Raw genomic sequence first — 7,186 nt, forward strand, 5'->3', positions numbered from 1 at the left:
ACTAACTAGAACTTTACCAAGTTTTGGTTTTTTTAGAGGTCACATTGCTTTTTTTGTGCTTTTTTTGAAAAGTGGTAATGTGTAAAGACCCTGCTAAACTGCCTTGAGAATTTTTGTTGTTTCTTTATTTTGCTGGTATAATTTAGGTGATTATGTTAGAGGCTTTTTGAAGAGTGTTTTCATACAAAATGACACAATTGCATGCAAAGATTCCACTCCAAATATACAAAGCAAATGAAAAGGACATGTAAACAAGGATGTTGAGATTTTTATTGCAATGAATGGATTCAAACATACATCCCTGAGACAATCCTTAGTTATGTGAAATGTAGATATTTAAAGCTGTCAACGAGGTCTAGGGATTACATATATTCTTAGGTAATGTTAGACCTTTAGCAATTTATTTATATAATAATTGCTTGGAAAGAAGTGGTGCTTGACTACTACAATCTCCCTTTAACTCCCAATGGGCCTCGATTCACCTAATTTCTCATTCCAACTAACAAAAATTGAAGTGAAATCCTACAGCATAGGATTTTTCTTCTCAATATTACGAATCAATTAAATAAGATTACATTGGAAACATCAGTAATAAATGATTGCAGAGAAACTCGACTAAACTGGACTTAATTGAAACTGAATTTGGACACTTGGATGGACGGTTTTAACACCTAGCAAGTGATTGGAGTTAGATTCTCCAACACTCCCCCTTAATTACAACTACATAAAAATTTAATTAAGACAATTGTTGGTCTATGTCTCAATTAGGCTTACAATTTAAAAAATTGGCTTCAACTAAAATTTGCTTCAACTAGATTTACTTTTCTTCCAGTAGCCTCTAAATTGTTTCAGCTTTTTTTCTTCATTGTGTCCTTCAAACCTCAATTTCTTCATTTGTTGGTGCAGGTCTTCCATTGTTGTAGGTTGTTTAAGCATGTCCTGAACTTATTCAAAAATTGGCTTGTATGTGGACTGCAGTCACATGTCATCTTTTCTAGTGTGATCCTCATCCTCAGTTTTTTGAACATCAATTCACTGCAACATCAAATGAGAATAAAATTTTATTTCTTCAGGACTTCATTGATGTTTTCATCATCCAAGTTGTCTTCAAAATTCATTTATGCAACTTCTATGCAGACTTTATCAAGGCATAGTGTTGCAAGCCATGCTTCAAGGAAATTTAACTCTTCTTCATAATCATTATGTATCAATGTTAGAATTAAAAATATTTGCATAACCACTTTGGTTTTGTTCCTTCTGCTCTATAATGAGAGCTTTTTCTTGTTGCACTTCCTTCTCTATCTATGCTTTTGTCTCCTTTTTCTCTTTGTGGGCTTTCTTTCTTGCCTCTACCTCTATCTACGTCTTTATCTTTGTCTTTGTCTCTCTTCCATTTTTTTACTAACCTGCGCTGCTGCAAACAGGTTGTCTTCCACTTGGTTTGGAGACTCAAGTGGGATTATCTCACCAAATAACATTATCTAAATATGATGTTTTTGTTGCATCATTTGCAACCATTCATTTTTAGCCAACAATTCTTTCTTTCTGAAATTTTACATTTACAATATTAATTGTTTGACTCACTATAACATTGACTGCTTCACTATGATCAACAAGCTTTGTTCATGACTTAACACTTCTATACTGAATTTGTAACCTTCCTATCTTAACACATGTAGATGGTGCATGCTTTTCAAAACAACTTCGTGGGGTTTAGATAGACCCGAACATTGACTCAACCATTGTTGTACTACGCTCCCAGTCACACGCAGCCCTGAATACCTTCGCCTTTAAAAACCCATGAACTTTCGTTTGACAGGAGCATAAAAAATTACATGAGCCCTTCCAAAAACTTTGAAACGGAATGACCATTTTTAATAAGAAATATAAAGCCCCTTTTTTAATTTAAAAAAATGAAACTTTTCAAATAAAGGAAGAACCTTCAGAGAACTCGTCGACGTGAGGTATTTTGATGAGTCTGCTCCACTTTACGGCAATTTTTATCCAACGCTAGTGCCTCGATCTAAAAAAACGTGACTCGTGATCCTCGAGCCTTCAAATCTTCAACAGTCAACAGTTAGTGCACGTCACGATGTTGATGGGTAGCGTTGCACAGTTTGATCAACGTAGTTAAGCACAGAGCAGAGCAGTGAGATTAAGTTGATTGCAGATTTTTGGAATATTCTGGAATTCGAAGGACATGGGTGTGGTTAAAAAATTGACCGCGCTCATGTCCGTCGAATTTCTGAATATTAAAGATGCCCAGCAAAAAGAGCATGTGTGTTGGGCAATTTTTTAAAATTGGTTCACTTCCCATTATCTTAACGAGCATGAGTTCCTTCAGCTTCGCTTTTACTCAGCGCTCATAGCCTTAAACAACACGCTGCTCTCAATATGCAAGGTCATCTCTTTTCTGTGGTTCTCAAGGAGATGGAAGACAGAAGTTCTGATACTATGATAAAAATTATAGAGCAAAGGATTGTTCTTCTCAGTATTACCAATCAATTAAATAATATTATATTGAAAATATCAGTAATAAATAACTAGTGAAATTAGACTAAATTGAAATTGCACTGAGACACTTAGATGAAACACTTGGATAGAAGGTTTTCACACCTACCAAGTGATTAGAATTAGATTCTAAACACCAACTCCAAGCACTTGTGTTCGATCTTAATTTACCTTCCTGGTCCCTCAAATATGACTGTATCTAGCCTTTGATACTCCTTGGTGCCCCATGCACATGATCATTGTCCCGGCTATGGTTTCCTCACTGATAAATACCATGATGTTCCCACAATGACACAACTGTGACCCTTTGAGCACTCTGGCAACCATGAACTAGTCGAAACAATCCTGTTATCTTCTCCTCAATCCCATGATCTGCCTGAGCGATTCACAGTTGCGTAAAAACAACACGAGTTTCCTCCTTGTACTCTCAATCAGCTACAACCCAATGTTGTATCCTCTCAAAACCACGCACAGAACTTGATCTTTCGCATGTACATTTAAACATCTCCTACAAGAACTCGAAAAGTCCTCACCAAGCAGTCAACTCGTAGAGAACAGGGACGTGATTCATCACTACCAATGTGCATTGATCCATTGGTTCAATCTAGAACTTGTGGGGTGAGAAGGGATCTCCTGTAGCACGATATTTGACCCTTGATAAACCATGCAACCACGAACTCTGCCTATGTATGCTACGCAACAATACATCCTCCCACTTGCGTGGCCAGGAAACCCGCATAATATCCTCGAACTCTCCCACGGTTCAGCTAACATGCAGGGAATTACAACGGCTCCTCCTCCGACGCTTTAGCATTATCAACAATTAGAACGATCACACCATGCATGCCATGCCAGAACTGCGTAATGGGATATGTCAAAAAAACGCTTCTGATTTATATTAATTGTAAAATTTTCATAGGTTTTCAATGTAGAAATTCGATCTCAATGATCTTTCGTCATGTTGATCGTCCCAACAACTAAAATTGATAAGGGATCTCTCCTTCAACCAGTTGCAGTGGGTAATCATCCACTAAAACTAGTTTCCTTCCAAGGGTATTCATCCAAGGATGAGTTGAAGCCCTAAGTTCTCCACTCCAATCTTCAAAAATTAAAATGCATAATGCTGGAGTGAAGTCGGTCTCCCTTTTAAAAATTCCCTTTCCTTTTTCCGCCCTATATTCTGAAATTCAAATTACTTTTTCCAATCATTTGATTTTTAAGTGACTCCTAAAGTTTTTCACTTTCTCTACATCATTTTATAACATCTCTTTTTTATAATTATTTAACACCACTATAATGTGACTTTTGGCATACTAACATTAAATAATTAATTTATTCCTTTGTATTTTTCTTTGACCGCTGTGATAGCTCAGAAAGGGATATTATAATTCTGCCTTCTCAAGATTACTTGTCCTCAAGAAAAACGTAACTTACATGTCAATACCTGGATCCCAAAAATGCTTTACAACACTCCCATATATACCTGTTGTACCATCTTGATACCACTGAATCCAGCATCCTTGTCACCTCCTGCCATATCATGGAACATTCCACCATAACATAAACTATCATTCATTAAAATCCCTGGATCCCAAAACCACTTTGGGAAACTAACATTCCCACTACTTGAAGAATTCATATTCCCGTCCTCAAACTAAACCAAAAATTTCCCACAAGTATTTCTTACTATTCCCTCATAGTCAATTATCAAATTATATATGAATGGCATTAGATTCATTGTTAATCATCTTGGTTCTTTCATTCCCAATTCTTGTTTGTATGGACTTTCATTGGATGAGATAGAATAAATAAATGTCTTGTCCATAAAAACATGGGTTGATTTCATAATTGTACGAACTTCAAGAAAATCATCTTCCATGTGTGGATCCCCCTCTTGAGGATTGAAAAGAAGAGAACCATTGAAATAGAGGTGTGAAGTAAACCCTTCATGGAAATCTCTATAAAAAACATCCCTTCCATGAAATGTTTGAAGCCACTGTTGAACCATTTTTATAGTAGGCTTTTCATTTCCCTTGCCAACCATTAACAAAGGGAAACTTGAAGAGGAAATACCCTTGGTAATATTTTCCTAGCACCTGTGGTTTATGGGCCCAACTCCAAATAAATATCAATCCACTTGCAGAATGATGACATTTTCATAACCTTCTCCTCTCATACATTTTGTATACCCTAAATATTTAGTAAGCTCACCCCTCCATAGATATGTCTCTTTGGGAAACACCATGTTCCCAAGCCAAATAATCCCAATCTATACTAAGTTTCCCTAAAGATAAAAATTCAATAAAAAATGTTCAACTAAATTCAAGCACTTCTTTATTTCTCCTAGATATTCAAACGTAAAAATTTCATTCAAAGTTTCAGTTGGAGAACTTGACAGGTGCTTTTTTATCATTGTTGAATAATATTATTTCATCATTGCATATGGAAAGCCCTTTTTGTTGGGTAGTATCTTCAAAGCCAGTGTTAAGCACATGTCAATGAGCAAAAAATATTCATTCATAATAGCATGTAATTGTTGGTAACTATAGCATACTGTAGGATCTTCTTTCTCAGGACTAATATCAGAGTTTATTGTACATGATGTCTCATTGTAGTGAGATCTAGGTTGTTATATCATTTGATGAAATAGGAAACAACGACGAATCCAAAGAGCCTCTCGGCCGATATAATATTTGATCAAATATTTTTTCCAATCAAGCTCATCTTTCCAAATCATGAAAGTTTCATCCCAATCTTCTTTTGTGTCATTCTGGAAACTTCCATAAAATCTTTTATAGAAAAGGCTATTTTCTCTAGTAGTAGAACATTTTCTTTGACATAGATGTAGTAATAAGCATTTACGATAGTGAAAACAACAGTTGTCTCCTACATGTAATTGTGCCCATATTTTCATCCTAAGAAATTTAATTAGTCCTTGTTGAGTTGACATATGGTTCACAAACCAACAATGATGGCACCAAGCCCGATAATTCATCTATGATTTATTGGCAATATGGTCTACAAAAGATGAAGTGCTTTCTAAAATCATGAGTGGTTCCTTATATTTTGCATTGACATTGATGATCAATCTAATTACCCAATATTTATAAGACCAAACTTGCTCACACTTTGGAGCATAAGAAAGAACAAGTGCTTACAACTGAAGCTCTATCCAACAATCTTCGTTGATTGTTTTTTGTGATATAACCCATTTCCTGGAATTCCAAGCACTAGCATATTCACAACTTAATATTATTATATTACAACAACTTTGCTACACTTCAAAAGTGTAGCTTCCATAGATTGTAAATCCAATGTACTTCTATGTTCTCTAGTTTCTGATGAACTTCCAATTCACATACATACGGTGAACAATCTTCATTTTGTGATAAGTCACCAAAGATTTTATATGGCATGTATTTGTCAATTTAATTATGCTTTAAATTCCGTTACATTAAATTATCAATCCGAGTAGGTAAACTTATGAAGTATATGGCAAAGTATATGCTAGGAATTTAGCTTTCAATTCTACTAGAAATAAATTGACATGAAAGAAAGTATTACTCTATGAAAGCAATGGAAATATTAATCTAAGGAAGCAAATGAATACTTATTCTATGAAAGCATTGAAATTTGATCTATAAAAGTAGATACATTTATTTTATGAAAACATATAAATCTAATTTATGAAAGGACATAAATCTGTTCTAGGAAAGCATGAAAGTTTAATCTACGAAAACATATAAATTTAATAGAAGAAATCATGGAAGCTTTACTCTAAGAAAGCATAGAAATCTAACTTAGGAAAGAAAGAAAATTTACTCTAAGAAAGCAAAGAAATATATTTAATGAAAGCATGAAATTTACTCTAAGAAAGCATTCAAAATTATTTTATGAAAGCAAATACCCTTAATTTAAAAAACAAGTAACTCTAGTCTATGAAAACATGGAATTTTAGCCAAAGAAAGCTTAAAAAATTAATCTATGGAAGAATACAAATTTATTCAATGAAAGCAGGTAAATTTAATCTACAAAAGCACTGAATTTATCTACTATGAAAATATATAAACTTAACCTATGAAAGCTTTCTAAATCTTGTTCTAGAAGAGCATGAACATGAATTGAAAATCTAGTTTAATGAAATCCTTCCATTCATGAATGAAAGTGCTCTAAATGTAAATTTTTAAGTTTTTTAAGTGTGTGTTTATAATATGGAAAAGAACATAGCAATAATTAGAAATTGAAGCATAATACTTATAACAATATTGTTACAAAATAGAGTATCAAATTTACATAGAAAGCAATGAATTGTGAAATGATGAGAGATTTATATTACAAACAATGTTATACATCCACAAAGGGGCCCTCCAAGTGATTGCAAGAAGCTTAGAAAAATGCAGAACCTACTCTAAATGATATCAATTACTCATGAATGTGCAATGGAAGAAATTGATAAATTGTCTGGTATTATATCAAAGAGAATAATGCATACATTAATTCAAACTAAAGTCATTGTCTATCTCCTCCTCTCACTCTGCCCAACAAGGTCAATTTATATTGTTTTTAAAATAAAATAAAAAGCTCAAAATTAATATGCTATGTATTAGAATAAAGATGATGTCACTAAGTGTTCTATTGTTACTTTCAGATTTAATCCCTATGCCCCACTTGTAAC

At 33.9% G+C, this 7,186-nt stretch overlaps 1 pseudogene; it reads right to left on the bottom strand.

Moving 5' to 3' along the window:
• Nucleotides 1-5,140: 5,140 nt before the first annotated feature.
• LOC149229084 (uncharacterized) lies at nucleotides 5,141-5,927 on the bottom strand (annotated as a pseudogene).
• Between the last annotated feature and the right edge of the window lie 1,259 nt (nucleotides 5,928-7,186).

Source organism: Pinus tabuliformis, chromosome J (assembly GCF_031772625.1).
Source record: "Pinus tabuliformis cultivar Carrire ecotype Pingquan chromosome J, CPIR1, whole genome shotgun sequence".
Lineage (NCBI taxonomy): Eukaryota > Viridiplantae > Streptophyta > Pinopsida > Pinales > Pinaceae > Pinus > Pinus tabuliformis.